Source organism: Cotesia glomerata, linkage group LG4 (genome assembly GCF_020080835.1).
Source record: "Cotesia glomerata isolate CgM1 linkage group LG4, MPM_Cglom_v2.3, whole genome shotgun sequence".
NCBI classification, from domain to species: Eukaryota; Metazoa; Arthropoda; class Insecta; order Hymenoptera; family Braconidae; genus Cotesia; species Cotesia glomerata.
In genome coordinates this window covers 16,277,944-16,299,532 of record NC_058161.1, presented here as the reverse complement: position 1 = coordinate 16,299,532, position 21,589 = coordinate 16,277,944, and positions in this window count along the sequence as shown.

Here is a 21,589-nt window from a genome sequence, read left to right as displayed (position 1 = left end):
AGTTTTAGATAAAAATGGAAAAAATTAACAATTTAAAAATAGTTTTAATGTATAATTAACCCAGTAATAAGGCAAGCTTATCTTAAATTCAAATTATCTGGAATGAATTGGCCATTGTTCGTAGACTACTTGGGTATTTTAGCATTTGGAAAATAGCGATATCATGATTAAAACCATAGTGTACCTTGTAGGATTAATTCGTGTGCACTTTGGCATTGCCTTTGCTGTCGTCATCCGTTACCGGACCACGGTGTTTTCCTACTAGCTGGGAAATTAGTACCAGAGCTACGTGAAATACAAAGGGTGAGGGAGAGTCATACAAGTTACCCTTCTGGAGTAACACGCCCACGCGACTCTCATTTTGAACTGGATTCGAATTTATATCACTACCTTTCACCCTGATTCTCTTCCCTAAATTTAGCTCTTACACTAGCGAGGACCCCCGACCAGAATGCGTACGTGTCCACACGTGCTGGGGTGTACCAGCCTGGTATCCTAAAGTGAGACATCTATACAAGGGTTGCGGTTAAACAAGAAAGATGGCTCTCTACTCTGAAAACTCAGCACCTCAGTAATGGCAAAAAAGGGAAAGGAAACCCTTTAAACCAAATACGCAGTTTGTATTCCATCCGTTTCATAGATAGTCATTCGTTACATCCTAGAACGAAGGTGATTATTCATAACGTCTTACATTACCATACTATTTCGATTAATGTATTTTAGTAATGGCCAGTTTGGATTAATAACCAATTTTCCCGCTAAAAATAATCCAGTTAGTCGATTGTGTTATTTTATTTTATTTTTTTTTTTTTTTTCAGCAGATTGGGGTAATCAAGTACCGGTTTCGAAACATCAAAGGACTGCTTTAATCAATTAGCCATTGAAATTCTACCTGAGCTTTTATTTAACATGTATACCTAGTTTTTCGTTTAAATAACCCCAGCTTTTTGGTATCACTTTTACAAACACACTCGCGGTTTTTCGATTATTCTGTTAAATTTGATTACACAATCGACCCTCAAAAGCCTTTGTATATTTTGATACATGATATTTTTGGCTCTAGTGTATGCTTGTACATTAGTAAATTGTTGTTGTCTTAAATTGAATCTATTTTAATTGAATCTTAATTATACACCAGTATTTTTCAACAAAAACTTTCATTCTGGCAGATGTTCACTTTTATTGAATTTCACTCGGAAATTAAGGGAGATATGAAAAAATCATAAGAGTAAAAATAATTTACAAATAGTCCCTGGAGTACAAAAAAAAATTTTAAGTGGGTAAAATAGCCGTAGGAAAAAATTTTTCTTTGTTAGGTATGAAAAAAATCGTGTTTTTAGCCATTTCATCCCATCTACATTCCAGGTAACAGTTTAAATGTGGTTTTTATATTTTTATTCTAGTAGGTAAAAAGTTATACTAGAAATTTGTGAGAGTAATTGTATCTAACAATTGGCAAAAAAATTTTTTTTTCCGGCAATAAAAAAAATTGTATTTTTTGACTTGAAATGTGTTGAAAAAAATTTACATGACTAAAATAATTGAGGAACTAAAAATGCGAGGGTTGTTCGTATGTCAAAAAGTAATTACCAACCTCATTGGTTTCCCATAAATTTATGATGACATGATTTTAAAGAAAGTAAACAGAAAAGAGTAGAGTTCTTCTGTCATTCTCAATTAACTTAAGAGTTCAAGTTCTTGAGAGTTGACGCCGAGCTCTAATAAACTTTTAATTAGGTACTTTACGTAAGGCCGAGTCGGATGCACTTTGAAAGCCGTTAGTGTGGCTAGCCGCTGATTGAGGCCGCGACATCTTGGCTTGGGGTCTAAGTTTATAATTTCTGGCTGCTAATCTTTTCGATAATGACGTTGATACTTTTACTCTACTCTCAAAATGTTTAAATAACGTCAAAAGTGTTTACTGTCAGCCAAGCTAACGAAAAGTTGTTAACGTCAATTCCAGATTTCATTCTATTGAGAGTTTCGTGTTTCTTGGACACAAAGTTTTCCGAGATCAATGACAATGTAGCTTTACTCATAGCCATAGTCGTACAGTGTTTGTTGGATATCGATTAGTAAATTTGTTAGCAACATCAAAACTATTATGTATGCATGGAATATTCATATCAAACATATGCTTGTTACGAAAGTATCCTTTGATCGGATATCCATCACCGCTTTACCAGAGTATCTGTCAGTTATTTTGACCTGCTTTACTTTAATTTATGAAACTATTTATCGAAATACCCTGGATTATTCAAGCTTAACACATTGTCATCATTCATGATATAATTTTTTTCCAAATATTATCTTAAAATTCACCTTTATACAATATCAACTTTTTTTCTTAACTTTCTCATCTAGAAAAAATTGAGATACGAAATTTTTTAAAGAATAAAAAAAGATAATAAATGATTCCTATAATATAAAAAAAAAATCACAGTTGGTTAAATGACCATAGAAAAAAAGTTTTCTTTGTTAGGTACGAAAAAAATCGCATTTTTTACCATTTAACCCTCTGTATCTTTAAGATACCGAGTCAATTGCAATCCAAATATATTTTTTCCACATTTTAGATGTAATTTCTGAATATTTAAAAGAAAATTAGAAATGAAGACACCATAAAAAAATTTTTTTTCCACCCTCAAAGAAAAAAAATCTCGTTCTCTGACTTTAAACATGTTCAAAAAAATTTTTAGTCAAAAATTTTTTCTCGCAATGCAAACATACTCCAGTAAAATTGAACTCAACAGCAAAAAAAATTTTTTTTATCACTGCAAAAATAAATGATAATCTCCTTTTTACTCGCCAACTGACGCTGTTTTCACCAAGCATGCGTCACTAATAATGCTAATTCCCGAGCATTATTCATCTATTCCACGGTGGTGATGGTACATGCTCGGAGCAACCCGAAACTCAGCCTCCAGCACCCAAGTGTCATCTATATATCCCACACATAACACATACATACACATACATTTAACCTATTCGAAGCGAACCGTGAACGTAGATGCTAATTCGGCTTAAAATCACACCGGTATAACATCCAAACCAGCATTGCTAATTTCAGAAACAATAACCTGAGGAAGACAACAGTCTGGATGAAGATGCAGCATCGAAAGTGGCGAGTCCCTTGAGCTGTACTGTTAACTAGTGACAAATGAGCAATTTGTTATCTCGAGATTAAATCTGAGCGTTCGAATTCACCAAGGAAGATATTCCCTTTGGCTTAGCGTTGGACAACCCCAGAACAGATAAGACCATAAAGCGTAGATCCACAACGGTTTACATCCCTTTGCTCCAATTCTCCAACTCCCACCCTCGCACCATGATATAATGCTGACCAAAAGCTGCTCGAATTTGACTCAAGCATGTACTGGCTAGTGGGTTGTGATAATTACTGGCATGCGAATCGGATAGAACCTGCTGTTGCCGTGCTTACCACCTAGGGTAGATCCAACCCACATGAGTGCCATCATCTGGGATATTAGTTAAGAGCATTATACTCACTCATTACTATCCAGTTGCATTAATGAAGCTGCCTGGTGCAATTATTTACGGAAAAAAAAATTTTTTGTCTAACAGGTTATAGACCCAGATTACTGTATGAATTTTTTGAATGGCGATATCTCGGAAACGGATTGGCTAATTTCGATCGGGCTTAGGTCATTCTTTTGAGGATTCCAAACTCTAGGTCGTGATTGAGTTTGGAGTCATTTGGTTGAGTTGTTCGCTAGTTATTTAACAAAAATATCAATATTATGGGAATCAAGATTAATAAAATGAGAATCATCGACGGAATTAAACAGGTTGGATTGTTTGGCAGGGAGAGTAATTTATTGCTGCTCGTTAAACCGTATGGGGTTTGTTCTCAGCAAGAAGAGAAATAGGAAGAAGACGAGTACTTGTTGTGTAAAGGGGGATGGGTGGGCCAAAGTTGAAGAAGAAAAATGACAGAATGCAACAACAGCCATGTCTGGGGTTTCGGAGTTTGCGAGTTGGGTTGCAAGAGCAAGGAGTTAACCAACTGATTTGCATGCGACCACGCACTTGTTCACTTATCAGAGTCTATGTACTCGAGAGCAAAAATAATTGTTTTGTTTTTTGGAGTTACGATGGTAGTTTTAATTAATTTTGGCTAAATTTTAACGTTTTTCTTGGGAGTTTTAATTTGATAGAGGATAACTTGTAAATCAGTAGGACTATCGGAGTATTATGAAGGGTCTTTTTTTATAGGAAATTAAATTTTCTACAAGAAAGGTTTCTTATCATTTTTCGATTCATCGTATTGTTGAAGAGTTATCATCATTACAAGCAAATTTTATTTATTAATTCCCTCAAGTACTAGTTTGTTATCAGATAACTCACAAATAAGTGGATTTATCAAAGAAATATAGAGATTTTTTTTTGTAGAAAGAATTAAATTTTCTTCAAAAAAGGTCTTTTATAACTTTTTGATGATTCCTTTTATTGATGAGTTATCATAAAAAAAAATTCTTATCGTCTTTTTTGAATAGGAAATGTTAATATCGATAGTTACCTTCAGAGCTGAAGTAATCACAATACAGAGTGGTAATAGTGATAAAATGATTTGATAACAGATAATGAGTAATTGAATCATCATCTTGATCACGGTCATCACAAGAAACAATCGTGGGAAGTCGTAGTAGACGATAACTACGTGATCTATTTGCATCCTCGGTGTCGGGCGGGTCGAGAAAGATCCAGAGTGATAGACAAAGAGAAAGATAGAGAGAGTGGTTAGTACTCGGCTGAGATTGACCGACGGACAACTAAAAAAGGGTGACCATATAAGTGGTGACTTCCCACTCTCAAACCTTTAAATGTACGTAAATAATATAAATAATATGTCTCAGTCTACATCCAAGCTGTACTCGCTTTTACATCCAGACAAAGGATCATTAATATCAATTAATTATCAATGTAGGTCGCAGATACAACTTCACTCCAGATGGTATTAATAACAATAATTACAAATTGTGGGTAACAGTTTGTAGTTTGTAGTTTATTACAATGAGCTGAAGTCCATCTGGGATTAATATACAGGTTTTATTTTTATATAATTGCAGGAAGATGGGCATTGTCATGACTAAGCCCACGTGGTTGCCCGCCTCAGAACATCCGGATAGTTTTCTCTTTTATTTCATTTATTTTCCGAGAAATATTTATAGTTATTTCCTGGATAATTAAACGATAGTTGGTGTCAATTAAAGTTTATTAGATTGAAATTTTTTAATTAATGTCGTAACTGAAGAATTTGGATTTTTGAGATGACATTTTACAGGGACTTAGGGGACACTATTTTACGATAAGTTATAAAAAAATCAGGAAAATCGATCGTATAGTTTCGGAGTTATAGTCATTGCAAAATCACGGTACATCCCAAAGCGTGGAGCAAAGAAATTTAAATTGCGATTTGGTGGCTTAGGGTTAGAAATAGAAAAAAATTGTTATATACCTTTTTGGTAGAACATTTGATTTTCTACAAGAAAGGTGCTTATCAATTTCATTGTATTTTTTATCATTTAGACAAAATTTCAAATTGAAATTCAGTTCCAAGCATGTTTGATTAAACCACGTGCTTAGCAAAATTTAAAATCAAAATTCTGTGTTAAATATTAAATATACGAAAAAATTTACCTCATAATGTTGATAGGAAATTCTAATTTTCTACAAAAAAAATCTCATCAATTTTTCTGTAACTCTAACCCTTTAGTCAGAAAATTAATCTAAAATAAAAAAATTTTTTAATACTTCTGAGTCGAAAAAAAAAACTTAAGTACGATGTATTTATAATTCCAAGAACATGATTCGGGTACTTAAAGTTGATAAATAAAGAACAATTAAAAAAAATGGGTCGATAGAATATTTTTCAAGCGCTACCACGGAAGTTTTCAATGAAAATTGATAGTTTTCTAATCACATGATATTATATGATAAGTTAAAACTCCGATAGAATAGTTAATAAATTTACCGTCTAGGCTTGGTGTCGGTGGGCGAAATGAAACATATGATCGCTAAGTGCCAGTGATGTATAATATAATATTGTATTTGTGTAATGTCGAGATATACGAGGCGTGAATTAAACGACGATCGTGTTTCTTGCACGCTGGTCAGATCGTTAATTAAATGCGCGTTTGGATTATCGTCTTGGGGTTTAAAGAGTATATATACCGAGTAGAACAAGACATTCCACGGGGTCGCCCACACTATTCGTGACTGTAATCTCGTCACAAGATTTATTGTTACTGTCGTTTATTATATACACTACACACTCTTTTCTTACATCCCATCCAAAGAGTCTAGAGTCTAGAGTCTAGAGTCTCTTCTACCACGTACAACCTGGACATTCATAACTCAATTTTTCTCCAAGGTCACAGATACTTTATGTCTCCTTTAAATTGCTCTCAGATAAATCGCTACTGATTTTTTGTTTATTATCCACTCCCGGAGACTTAAACCGTGATCTGGGTTGCGATCCTACAAAATCGACTTTACAAACAAAATGCCATATTTCGGAACCAGTTTGACTAAATGACTTCAAAATTTACCATTACCTGAGATCTGTAATTTTAGAAAGAATGACCTAAGCCCGGTTAAAATCGACCGACCCGTTCCCGAGATATGGCCATTCAAAAAAATGCATGTAAAAGTCTGGGCCCATAACCTGTTAAAGGTCAAGCGGATTTTGGGCTTGGTGATAAATCCTGAGAACCTGAACGACTCTAGGGGCAATGAGTCACCTCTAAAAGTCAAATAGATCATGTTTGAATAGCTGAAGGGCAATAAGTTTTATCAATGTTGTGGTGGTAAGCGAACAAGTGACACCCGATGCGTACAAATGAGACGTGTGAAGAAAATATAATAGCGACGGGAACACTGGTAACATTATCACAAATTGAAGCTTTAAATTCCTGGGTCTCTGTCCGCGAGGACATGCTGATTTGTCATGTTTAATGTTGAATCGCGGATTTACAACACGCTCCATGGGAGGAAATCAGAGAGAATACTCTGGATGTTGGATTACCATGTGCTAAACAAGTCGCGTATAACTGAATCTCGCGATACCAGTTCGAATGACTAATAATCAACGGACTCCCGCGCAGACTCATTGCTAATCGGCATTAACATGCACGTGTGTGTTCATGCAAATCGCTCGAAGGAGGAAAGAGGAAGAGAACTGAAGAGTGATGAAGCCAAAGTAAAAGCATTACTATCCATTGAAATCCTCGGAATTTGATCAATGTCCAGTCTAGACCATCACTAGTGATGGATTTAATTACGGTACTAATTTCCGCGTGTCCAGTCAAGAAGTCCGTTGATCATTTTTAGCTGGTAGATTACTAGATTTGATGGTAAGTATTTGATTTTTGAAGGTTTGGATATAACTTTTTAAAATTACGGGATTTTGTTTATTATTTCAGTCTCTAGGTCATGGTACATTTGGGAATTAATCAGTCAAATGATTTATGAGCTCGTAGCAATTAAAATTTGTTTGTTTTTTAAATTAAAACGAAAATAACTTTTGAACTAATCAAAATTAAGTGTTCATATTTTCAGCATGTGTTTTACTTTATGGTCCAAAGGTTCCTACAGAAATTCAGAATGATAGATAGAAGTCGCAAACAATTTTTTTTTTTGATTTTAACACAAAAAAGACTACTTTTCAAACTAAAATGACTATAACTTTGAAAATAATCACTGTTAAGAGTTCAAATTTTCAGCATATCTTTTTTCTGCTATTCCGAAGTTCTATATGAAATTTCAAGACGATCGACAGAGGTCGCTAAAAAAAATTTTGTTTTGTTCATAATCACAATAAAAGTCTATTGTGATCTAGCAAACTAAAATGGCTATAACTTCATAATTAATCAATATTAATGGCTCAAATTTTCAATAACTGTTTCTTCTAATGAGTAAAAGATCTCTCCAAAATTTCAAAACAATCGGTAGAGTTCCTCTAAAAAATTAGTCCATTAAGCTAGTTTGAATGAATTTCCTTAGTTCCATCAATCTGCACATTTTTTATCTATCCCTCCTAGGTAGCGCTGTAGTATTTTCTAAAATTTCACGATTTAAAAACCACTAAAAAACTAATCCTCCACCAACAGAAACTCCGTGCCCAATCCATCAGCGTTGTTAATTAGCAGTAGCACTCTTCGTATTCATCTCGAACTGCTTGGCGTATAATTAACAGAATGACATGTGGAGAAAAGCAATTTGTCGAACAGCTTGTCCAGCTTTGAGTCTCTTGTTTTTAATGGCTCCTGAGGCCCGAAAGAGCCAACAGCTCACGTCTCTGATGATGGCGATGATGAAGGGGAAATCAACTGTACGTCAACAGGCGCGAACACGCCAGCCGGAGGCAGTCTGGCACGCCAATCCACCATCCGAAGACTGGCGCAGGACTGGAACTGAGGCTTCTTATGCTAATTTAGCTCACGGGTGGCCAAAACGCGTTACGCCCTCAATACCATCCACTCAATAGCTCCAGCTAATTGCACGTATGCCGTAATAACCTGGTTCGATTAACGTTTATCGTGTTACTGCTTCATCCAAGTCGAAATCTACATCTTCTATGGGGAGCATATGGGGGAAGGGAGACCACCAAAAGGGAATAGGAAACTTGGTGGTGTTCCAGACGAGAAACGAGAGATGGAAAATCGAGGAGAGGACGAAAGTGCCTCAAGCGAGTGATGAACCAAGATGGGGATGTCAATGGAATAAACGATCAGATTCTGTAGCTTAGGGGATTTCGGATGGAAAATTCAATGGTAATTCCAAATTTCCGGCTGTAATAGGGAGGGCGATAACACCGGCCTAATTTATCTGCAGAGAATGAAAATTGTCTAAATTAAAATGACAATGCTTGTCACTGTTCGTGCTAATTAAGTATCATCGTTTTTCCTCGAGGGGTTTTAAGGTTGAATGTTGAAATGGAGGATTGTAACTACTTAGAATTCATGTGATCAATGCTACTCACGATCACCTTATGGTGCTCACCCCGAAGATGTTTCTCACCAAACTTTCCAGCCGTTTCCTTTTCGCACCGCCATTTTATGATCGTACTTGGTACATAAGTAGTTCTCAGCAGTCACTGTAAGTATTTCTACCTCGATGTGTATTGTAGCTGGTCTCTGCTCTGGAAGATCCAATGTTCTGAGAGTGAAAACGCGGATTCTCGTCACGTATCGCGCGTGCCGAGCAGCTGGCCCCATGTCCCCTTCCAGAAGAACAAAGTCCTAATGACTTGGGCCGAGACGTTTATTTTTATCTCATTCCACAACTCGTTTCAGCTGTCCTCCTCTTCATTCACCCTGCCGGGCTTCCTTCAACGCATTTTGAGTTACGAAACTTGGGTATGACCTTATGGGAATTTATTATTTTAGACTAAATGTCGGGATTTTATTGTAGAGTGAGACATCTATAAAATTGGGGAGAATAATTTTTTTTGTGACCTTCACCGATCATTTTGAAATTTTTTAACAACTACTGAAAATTAAAGTTGTAAATAATGATTGGTTCAAAAGTTATAATCATTCTAGTATGAAAAGTAGTCTTTTTAATGACTAAAAGCAAAAAAAAATTTTTTTTTACAACCTTTATCGATCATTTTGAAATTTTGTGGGGACCTTTGGAACTTGAAATGAAGCATTTGTTGAAAATTTAAACCCTTAATATCCATTAATTACAAAGTAATAGTCATTTTAGTTTGCAAAATAGCTTTTCTCGCCATTTTAAACGAAAAAAAAATTTTTTTGGCGACCTCTACCGATTGTTTTGAAATATTTTAGGGACTTTCTACTAACTAATTTCAAAGTTGCAGTGATTTAAATTTTAATGACAAAAAAATTAGTGATTTAGTCATTATACGAAAAATACTTTAATCTCAAACGTTATGAAGTATTTTCCCACTATCTAAAAATAGATCAAAATTGAGGGTCTCCCTGAATCCAGGAGGGTATCAAATTTTCCGGCGTTGAACGGCTGTGAAAATAATTCCCTGTTTAGCACCCTCGTCAGCTATTTAGATTTTGACATGTGACAATGTTAACATAATACCTTGCATATAACGTCTAACGAAAAAAATATTACATTATTATGAAGTGAAAGTAACAATTATATTTTATAAGTAATTATTGGCGTTTATCAAGTACTTATCGTTCCCGGTTGGTGATGAGATTTCCTTTGACAAAGGCTGCTTTTAGCCGCCTTAGATCCTCGCCTTAATTCAATTTTCTTGTTCAGGCCGATGACATTCAAGTAGACAAGATATCTACCGTCCCTTATTACAATACATCTTCGTCGTCTTTTCTGTCTTTTTATTCTTCTTCCTCAGTCCTGTTTTATTATTACAAATATTTAATCGTCTTGTTCGTTCCATGCTTGCCCACACTCAACGGGCTTCTTAAAGTAGCTCTTGTCAAAACGCCCTCATTACAATCTCAAATGAATTACATCAATCTAACAAATTCCTAACTATAAAGATCGTTTTATTTTATATTATTTATTACATCCGATTAGTTTTGCTGACTGTGATATTTGAATTAAGTTTCTAGGTTAATGATAGATGTCAAATTAAAATTTTTAGATGACTATAACTTTTAAACTAATCAATATTATAGTTTAAATTTTCAGAAAATCTTTTTTTTTATCTTCCAAAGGATCCTGCAAAATTTCAAACCAATCTGTAGAGGTCGCCAAGAATTTTTTTTTTTTTAATCATAAAAAAGCCTATTTTTCACACTAAAGTCACTAGAACTTTTAAACTAATCAACATTTAGAGCTCAAATTTTCAAAAAGTGATTCTTTTTTTTGTCACTACAGAATTCAAAAATGATCAGAAGAGGTTTTTTTCGTAAAATAATGAAAAAGTCTATATTGCAAACTTAAATGACTGTAACTTTAGAACCAACCAATATATAGTAAATATTATATAATAAATAATAGAAAATATTTCTTTTCATGGATAGAAAGTGCCCACAAAATTTCAAAATTGTCGGTAGAGATCGCCAAAAAAATTTTTTTTTCGTTTATAATCATGAAAAAGTATATTTTACATACTAGAATGACTATAATTATGAAACTAATTAATATTAGTGACTCAAAATTCCTGTAATTGTTTCTCTTAATGTTCTGAAGGTCCCCCAAAAATTTCAAAACAATCGGTAGGGGTCCAAAAAATAGTATATTACACTACAAGGGCAAAAAGTTGAGATTCTTGCACTGCGCGCCATGTGCCCGAGGCGAAGCCGAGGGCATCATGGCACGCAGTTCAGGGCTCTCAAATTTCTGGCCTTGTAGTGTATACTAGTTTTCTTGCTATGCGGTCGAAAGTACGCAAAAAATTGCGTTGAAAAAAATTGATGCCTGCCCCCGACATTTGCGGCACGAGCGAAGCGAGTGCTGCTGGTCGGGAGGGGGGGGGGCAGGCATCAAATACACCTGTCAATAAAGATATTAATATATAATCTATCATATTACTACTTTCTTTTGAGAAAAGATCTTAATTTAATTAACTAAATTTAAAGTTATAAATATATTATAAATTAACTCTGATTTTGAGAATAAAAAAAAAAAAAAAACAAAAATGAAATAATAATCGTAAAATGCATAGAAAAAAAAAAATTAAGAAAAAAATCTGTTTGTGTATTTTTTCAAATAATTATTTGTTCAATAATGAATTTATTTATTTGAGAATATCTATCAGAATAAAAAATATTTCTCGTTTTTTTTTTTTTTTGTAATTTAAATATTTAACAAGTCTCATTTCATTAAAATAAATATTCATTTTCTGTAACTAACTTATTTTCAACCTAAAATCATTGACACACAACAAAACAGATACATTCATAACAATCACAAGTAAGGTTAGGCTTGTATACATAAGTAATAGAATGAGCGCGACTACCGACTTTCGGACTTTCTGCCGCCTCGTGTCTCGTTGTCAGTGCATGAATACATTTTTTCGGCTCCCCGTCGTAGAGCGCATGCGCGACTCGACCACGGCTCAAAAATAAGGCTTTCTGCCGTAAAATCGCAGCGGGAACCCCGTACTTTCGACCAGCGTAGTAAGAAAAATTTTTTTTTTTGCCAAAATAACGAAAAACTGTATTTTTAAAACTAAAATGACTATAACTTCGAAACTAATCAACATTAAGGGCTCAGACTTTCACTAAATTTTTCTTATTATGTTACTAAGAGACCTACGAAATTTCAAATTGATTGGTAGAGGTTGCCAAAAAATTTTTTTTTTCGCTTATAATCATGAAAAAGTATATTTTTACATATTAAAATGACTATAACTATAAAACTAATCAATTTTAGTGACTCAAACTTTCAGTAAATGTTTCTCTTTATGTTCTGAAGGTCTCTCGAAAATTTCAAAACAATCGGTAGAGATCCAAAAAAATTTTTTTTTGTCTAAAATTACAAAAAACTGTATTTTCAAAACTAAAATGACTATAACTTCAAAACTAATCAACATTTAGGGCTCAAACTATCCAAAAATGTTTTTTTCTATGACCAGGAGGTCTACAAAATTCGAAGACAATAACCAGAGGTCGCCTTTCGAGAAAAAACATCCCACTGTCTGCCTTCTCTCCCTAGATTCAGATGCTATAAATAAGAGTGTAATCCTAACGCAAATATGTATTTATCGGCTCTCCTAACACGTGTCCGCGAGAAGAACCCGGCAGGAATAAAGGGGTGAATTTGGACATATCATGGGTCCACAAGGGTGAAAGAGGGAGAGGTGGTATCTAGCTGTTGGCATATCTAACTCTCGGCATATAGGCAAGAGGAAATGATTGCCGTGCAATTTCCTGGCGCCATAGTACCGCGTCACAGCTATTACGGCTTTGGCTCCTGGAAAATTGACGCGACAAACTCTGTCTCTTTCCATCCTGCGCTGTTTTTCCATCCCTTTCATGCAGCCCACATGGTTTTACATCGAGCTATAGTGATAGTTCCTCCGTCCCTTTCTCCCTCAGACGCTTTGGCATTTCATATTCTCTGTGATGAGGTTATCCTTCCATTCAGCAAAGGACGCCGATAAAGGGAGTGAGTTAAAGGGATCTATCTCGGTTCAAGGGCCCGTGTAAATGTGTGCTCATGCTCAGATGACATATTGACATTGGATGAACAGCCCCCATCGGACAGGACTCTGGTACAGATTCTGGCGTTAAATAATTATTAAAACTCAGATCTTCAGCTGGTAGTTTACTTTTAATCGTCAGATTATTGGCGCCATTAAATATTTCGTTATGGCTTTATTAAACTTGTATAATAAACTCATTTTAGGTTTAATGCACACTTGCTTGACGGATTATTAATTCCGTGATTAATTAACTTCCCACTTCATTTTGTGCCGTTACTTATTCAACGAGCTAACTTTACACTCAATATTCGGATTAACGGAGTTTCCTGCTTTCATTAAGCTTCTTATTTTTTCACCTACTGATTTAACGCGTTTTTAGCTACTTATGTATTATGCTGGACTTGTTATTTTGGGTATTATGAATTTTTTTTTGTTAGATCTCGTTAAGGATTTGATGGATTAAGGCGAAAATTTATCAGGATCTGGAATTTGGAAAACCATAAAAAGTTTCACAAGCCGGATTAAAATTGGTTATTAATCTGTACAAAAGTTATTGTTGAAGCATAAAGGGATTAAAAATTATGAGAGTTAGTTAAAATAACTATTTTTAAATTAATCAAGATTAAGGGCTCAAATTTGCAGTAAATGATTCTTTTTAATGGTAGAAAGTATCTATAAAATTTGAAAATGATCGATAGATGTCACTAAAAAAAATTTTTTTGCTTAAAATGATAAAAAAGCCTATTTTTCAAACTAAAATGACTATAACTTTGAAACTAATCAATATTAAGAGCTCAGATTTTGAACAAATCTTTCTTTTAATGTTCCGACGATCTCTACGAAATTTAAAACCAATCGTTAGAGGTTGTCAAAAAATTTTTTTTTTTGCACAAAATTATAAAAAGCCTATATTGAAAACTGAAAGGACTATAACTTCAAAACAAATCAATATCAAGCGCTCAAATTTTTTGCAAGTTGTTTTTTGTGTTTTAAACCTATTAGGTGACTAAATAGTAGTTACGGATAGTGACTTGAATAGCTTAACCGGTAGAGCCTTTTACGCGTAACCAAATAGACCGGATTCGAGTCCCGGTCTGGGCTGTCCGAATTATTTTTTCGATTGCCGAAAAATTCCTATTGAGTAAGGTCCCCCCTTTCCCTTTATTCTTTCTTTCCCAAGTTCCCAAATTTGTCTTTAATGACAAATTTAGTGATGAATTACGGCTATAAATTTTCAAATTTTCTAAGAACCTTCTTACAAAATTTTAAAACAATCGGCAGATGTCGCTTAAAAAAAGTGAAATACCATATTTTCAAAAACTTCCAATTGGACCAGCTTTCTTACAACAAATTAAGCCTCCTTATCCCAAATAAAAAGAGTTTTTTAAATCTAAGCTATCCCGATGACACGGCACGTATGAGCTATATCTGTGAGCGATCGATCGCGAAAAGAGCTTGAGGCTGGTTTTTTGTCGCAACAATGTCGTTTCCCATGCGAGAAAGAGCGGAATAACCTCATCAGTTTGCCAATGGACTTGAGTTGTGTCGTGTTGCTCCCTTTAACAATCTGTAAGCATTTCACAGCGCTTATAATCTTATCATGTCTCTTTCTCGCCTTGTGCTTGTGCCTATAAGAAGACACCTGTCTTTTTATTTTTCCTATTTTTTCGGAGTTTTTTCACTCGAATTTGCTGCTGAGCTTGCCAAGAACACCAGTTGGTTGTCGAAATCACATTCGAGCAACTCTTGCTTAACATTATTCTATATATGTATACATAGAGTCTTTTACTCATATATATGACTTTTTGGTGGTACCTTGTGTTCGGTAAGTCGATAAAAGTCCAATGTATGACTTCTGGACACTCGAATGTGACGGGAAACTCCAATTCTCGTGGTACTTTACTACATATAGCATATAGCTTAGGTAGAAGACAGATATATAGCATAAGAGGATATCACCGATCAAATTTCACATATGGCCGCACTATTTCATCCGTACTTCGGGTAAGAATGAAAGAAAGCGAGGAAAAAGGAACAAAGTAACTAATAATGATTGAAATGAGAGAGGAATTTAAGTATTAGGTAGACTGTGGTTTAACGCTCTCAATGGGACAAAGTAACCTATTTTTTTGGGGTTCAATAACGGTCGTAAATTGTTGAATAATTGCGGTGGTGTATCATTAGTGTCACGCGAATTTTTTTGGGTAAGACAAGACATTGTGGTAGGGAGATATAATTGTCTAATTTATTATTGGTGAAAATTATTATTACTATAACTATAGAACTAATCAATATTAGAGGCTCAAATTTTCAGTAAATGATTCTTTTTATAGGGAGAAGGTCCTTAAAGAATTTCAGAAAATTTTTTTATGACTGAAATTGTAAAAAAGTCTATATTGCTAACTAAAAGGACTATAATTTTGAAACTTATTAATATTAAGGGCTCAAACTTTCAGTAAATGTTTCTTTTCATGGGTAGAAAGTCCCCGCAAAATTTAAAAATAATCGGTAGAGGTCACCAAAAAATTTTATTTTTCGCTTATAATCGTGAAAAAGTATATATTACATACTAGAATGACTATAACTATAAAACTAATCAATATTAGTGACTCAAAGTTCCAGTAAATGTTTCTCTATGTTCTGAAAGTTCTCCGAAAGTTTCAAAACAATCAGTAGAGGCCCAAAAAAAATTTTTTTTGCCTAAAATAACGAAAAACTGTATTTTTAAAACTAAAATGACTATAACTTTAAAACTAATCAATATTAAAGGCTCAAATTTTCAGTAATTATATTTTTATTTATGTCCCGAATAAGGTCCGTACAAAATTTCAAAATGAGAGGTTTAGGCCTTAAAAAAAATTTTTTTAATCATAAAAAAGTCTATTTTACGTACTAGAAACTAAAATGACTGTAACATTGAAACTAATCAATATTAATAACTTAAAATTTCAGTAAATGTTTAACTTTATGTTCTGAAGGTCTCCTAAAAATTTTAAAACAATCGGGAGAGCTCTCAAAAAAAATTTTTTTTTGCCTAAAATTACGAAAAACCGTATTTTGCAAATTAAAATCACTCTAACTTTGAAATTTATTAATATTAAAGGCTCAAATTTTTATTAAATCTTTCTTTTTATGTTCTGAAGGTCTCTACAAAGTTTCAAAACGATCGGTAGAGGAAAAAAAAAATTATTTTTTGTTTATTATCAGAAAAACCTCTATTTATCAAACTAAAATGACTATCACGTCACAAATAATCAACTTCAACGCTCAAATTTTTCGCAACCTAAACAACGTGTTGATTATTACATAATCTCTACCCGTAAAATCATGAAGAAATGTCAAGGAATATAATTTTACAACTTACCTTCATAAAAATCAATAGTCACACATCAAATTAATGTTTTAAAACATTTTTTCATTATTTAAATTTAGTTGACACCGAGACGCTTAAAGTGCGGAGTTACTTAAACACGACACTTGAGTTGTAGGTTGGCATTGTGGCGTCCAATTTTGTCTCGGTTTTTTGTCGCCGAAGAACAAAAGCCGTCTATTAAAAAAGGGAATGGAAAATCTTTTCTGACATACCTGAGTAGTCTCATAAGACTTATACACGTAGACAATTACAAACATCGCAATTAGAGTCGAGTTTCTCTTGAATTTTAAAACGCTAATTATTCCTCTCTGTCCGTAGTTTTGCTGTTTCATAGACAGTTTCAAATTGTAATTAATGTATTTATTATTATCTTAAAATATGTCTATGTATTTATTTATCTATCTATCTTCTTGGTCTGTTTTATTTAGCCGTACGAACTTGAACCCTCACTGAGTAGAGAGCCGTGAGATTAAACGACTCCCTGCTAGTTAGATTCGAGGATGGGGGATTAGCAGAGCCGTACTGAATCTGAAGGGGACAAGCCCATCATTGCAGCGATGAGAAACTTCCCATCACGAAAACTTAATCAAGACCTTTCTCCTTTCTTTTGGGGTGTAAAAGTGTTGTGCTGTTTATAAACTTGGAAAAACGTAAGCTTTTAAACACAACATTTCGTCGAATTATTTGAGAGGAAAGTCGCTTTATATTTTACGACCTTTTAACTTTAAGAAGATAACAAACACGGAAGAGAAATTTTTTGGCCACCTCTACCGACCATTTAAAAATTTTGCAAGGACATTTTATCTGTCAAAAGTAACAGTTATAGAAGGTTTGAGCTATTAATATTCATCAGGTTAAAAACTATAGTCATTTTAGTTGTTAAAATACACTTTCTTGAGTTAATAAGCAAAAAAAAATATTTTTTTGGCAAGCTCTATTGATCATTTTGGAATATTTTAGGAACCTTTGGAACATAAAAAGAAAAATTTACTGAAAATTTGAGCTCTTAATATTGATTAGTTTCAAAGTAATAGTCATTTTAGTTTGCAAAATAGGCTTTTTCATCATTTAAAAAAAAAAAAAAAATTTGGCGACCTCTACCGATCATTTCCAAATTCTAAAGAGATCTTCTAATTATAGAGAGAAACATTTACTGAAAATTTTAGCCTTAAATATCGATTAGTTCCAAAGTTATAGTTATTGTAGTTAACGTAATAGATTTTTTATGATAATAAGCTAAAAAAAAATTTTTTGACGATCTCTGTTAATTATTTTGAAATTTTGTATGAACCTTAGAAACATAATAAGAAAAATGAGCTTTTTCATCATTTCAAATAAAAAAAAATTTTTTTGGCAACCTTCATTGATCATTTCCAAATTCTAAGGAGATCTTCTAGTTATAAAAAGAAACGTTTATTGAAAATTTAAATCCTAAAAATTGATTGATTCCGAAATTATATTTTCTTATAGTTAACAAAATAAAGTTTTTTATGATAATGAGCAAAAAAAAATTTTTTTTGACAACCTCTGTTAATCATCTTAAAATTTTGAAGGCACCTTCAGAACATACAAAGAAAGATATGCTGAAAATTTGAGCCCTTGTAATCGATTAGTTTTAAAGGTATAGTCATTTGAGTTTGCACAAAGTAGCACAAAGCCTATTTTTCATGATATTAAATAAAAAAAAATATGGAAAACGGTTGACCCTAAAGGCCATCCCTGCAACTTCCCGTTAATTTCATATCTAAGCGCTTAAAATTGCACTTATGACGTTTTTGAGCTCTTCGAGCTCATAAATTTAGCTGTTCAAAGCTTTTGAGCTCTTCGAGCTCGAAAGTCTAATAGAAGTTTAATAAAACAATATTTTTTGAATTTTCAAACTGCAATAATTTCTGAATAAATTAATCGATTTCTACGCGGTTGACAGTATTTCACGCAGTTTCTCAAATTCTATGATATACTTTTGAACACAAACTGATCGAACCAAAAATCTTAGAGAAATTTGAAAAATTCACTTTTTCCGAATTTTTTCGACAACGATAACTCACGAACCAATTAACCGATTTTCACGTTCTTAGTGGCGATCGACATATTTTTTTGCCCTCTAATGATTATTTTATTTTATCGAAAATAATTCAAAAAGGAATGTCAAAGTTATGTGAAAAAAACACTTTTTTCGAAATTTTTCGTTTTCGATAACCCTCGAACGAATCAACCGATTTTGACGGGACTGGTGACAATCGACGTGATTTTTTAAACTCAAAGGCGAACTAGTTTTTGGAATTGATCGGTGAAGCCGTTTAGAAGTTATTCCAAAAAAACAATTTTTTGAAAATTTTATTTTTGAGATTTCTCAAAATCTAGCGAACCGAATCGATTCAAATTTTAACGCAATTTAATGGCAATGATATTCTTTGGATCGCAACCTATTTCGATCCAATCGGCCAAGTTGTTCAAAAGTTATAAGAGGTTTTCACATACACACACACATACATATACATATACATACGGCCGCATGGACACCATCGCAGGAACTTTTTTTCGATTTCTTTCGTCAACGATAACTCACGAACGAACCAACCGATTTTTACCGTCTTGGTGGCGATCGACGTGGTTTTTCGATGTTTAGAGCTGATTAGTTTTTTAAACTGATCGGTCAAGCCATTTAAAAGTTATTTAAAAAAACCACATTTGAAAAAATTTTTTTTCGATTTCTCAAAATCTATCGGTCCGAATCGGTCCAACTTGTATCCAAAATCTAAGTTTAGTTGAACGCTTTCAAATGGCACCAACCGCGATCCAATCGGTCAAGCCGTTCAAAAATTATGAGGTTTACATACATACACATACAGACATACAGACACCATCGCGGGAATAGTCAGGGAAGCTTCCTAGGACCTTAAAACGTCGAGATCTGATGAAAACTCGATTTTCGAAAAACGGAGTAAAAACAATAACTTTCCGATTTTTGAAAATTTTCAATTTTCTTAGCGGGAAGTTAAAAATTTTTTTTGGCAATCTTTTCCAATCATTTTGAAATTCTAAGGTGGCCTTCTATATATAAAAATAAATATTTACTGTAAATTTAAGCCCTAAACATTGATTATTACCAAAGTTACAGTTATTATGGTTAACAAAATAGAGGTTATTATGATAATAAGCAAAAAAAAAATTTTTTAGCAACTGCTACCGTTTGTTTTGAAATTTCGTAGGTACCTTCTACCTCGCAATAGAATCATATACTGAAATTTTGAGCCCTCAACGTCAATCAATCCTAAAGTTATAGCCATTTCAATGATAATCCCTATATAACTAATCATTAGTATTTTTCTACAATTCCAAATTGGTAAAATTCAGATATAGTCTATATCCGCAAATTCTTCACCGAGCACTCTTTTTGGTCACACCCAAAGTATGTACATGTAACTCGACAATTATAAACTAAATAGAGGTTGTCGGGAACAAAAAAAAAACAAACAAACCATAAAAAGCAACGAACATTTATTGTCATCGCGAATCATTTCCAGAAGGATCTGAATCAAAGCCGTGTGTCCACTTATATTGACCGAATGGCCGGTTATTGTGGATGTTGTTTACCGTGATGTACGAGTAAACACGCGGCGTGTCTACGTTGACGTTCGCGCTATTGATAGCCGGGTATCCGCTGCCGTATTGAGACAGCAGAGGGCTCACGGCCAGAGGATTATTTTTGTTCGTTTTTCGGATTCTCCAATCAGACTCTCCGAGCTGGACTCATGGATTCCTCGTAAATTTTTCGGGATTTATATCGTCGATATCCTGGATCGGCACCCGCTGATAGATGGGCCTCAGATGTTCGTCGTTCCCGTCTATGACCTCGTAAACTGGCCTCGTGTTTTTGTCGGGAAAGATACCTTCAAGGTTTTTAATAACCGTTATCATCAATATGTCTTGAATTTATTAAGTTTCATTTTTCGTACTTACTGTAAGACAAAGGAATTACACTGCAGGGTGGCTTGGGAAGGTAAAATCTAGATGGCGTTGCTATTTTTCCTGGGTTGAGGTTGATGACAGCGAAGGCTGATGTGTAGATCAGTGACGACACCACGACCTTAAGTTCAAATTATCGTTTTATATCGTTTATTTTGAAGATACGAAAAAATTGAAAGGTACCTTTTCTGTAGGAAATTAAATTTACTACGAAAAAAATTTCTTATTAGTTTTATGTATTTTCTATATTTAACTCATACACGGAGAAAAAAATATTGTTAGAATAAGGATACGTATCGTTATTCTGGCTATACGCCGTATAGTCATTTTTTTAGAGATATACGCTGTATAGCCAATTCAGCTATACAGCGTATCATCAAAATGACGATCCATATCATTATTTTAGCGTTACATTTAGTTAATTCAACTATTCAGATCCTCACGTTAACGAAACAATTGCCTGTTTTGACGAAACTACATATATTTACAAGAGCTATTCTCTGCATGCTTTTAAGTCAAACAAATAAATCCTTAAATCAGAAATCCGGATTGTTATTTTAAGGAAACGTCGTTTGAGGATACGTTGGATAGTCATTTTAACAATATTTTTTTTTCCGTGTAATTTCGAAATCAAATCAGTACTACATTGATTGTTGCTATGAAAAGGTCGATATGATTTTCGGACATGAATTTTTACTAGAACATGAGAGCTTCGGAAAAATTGTCTTTATTTATAAAAAGTTATATTTTCTACAGAAAAGGTTTATTTTTATCTCGTCGTATCTCCATTATTTGACCTGGAACTTCAATTTGAAATTTTCCAAATCACGTTATCTCATTTCCAAGCTTAGAATTATAATTTAACTTAAAATTGTGGCTCAATGATCAAAGGAAAGATAAAATTGATAGGGATCTTTTTTCTTACAGAGGATTAAAATTCTTGCAAAAAAAAATTCTTATAATTTTTCTGTATCTCGTATCCTTATAAGCCACAATTTCAATTTTAAATTTATTTTTAACTGTGAAGATGTGAAAAAACTTGAATTTAAGGATAACTATAAAATTTTTAAAAATTTGCACTTACTAGCAGCAAAAAGGTAAGTCTAACCATCGTCTTCTGGAGAATC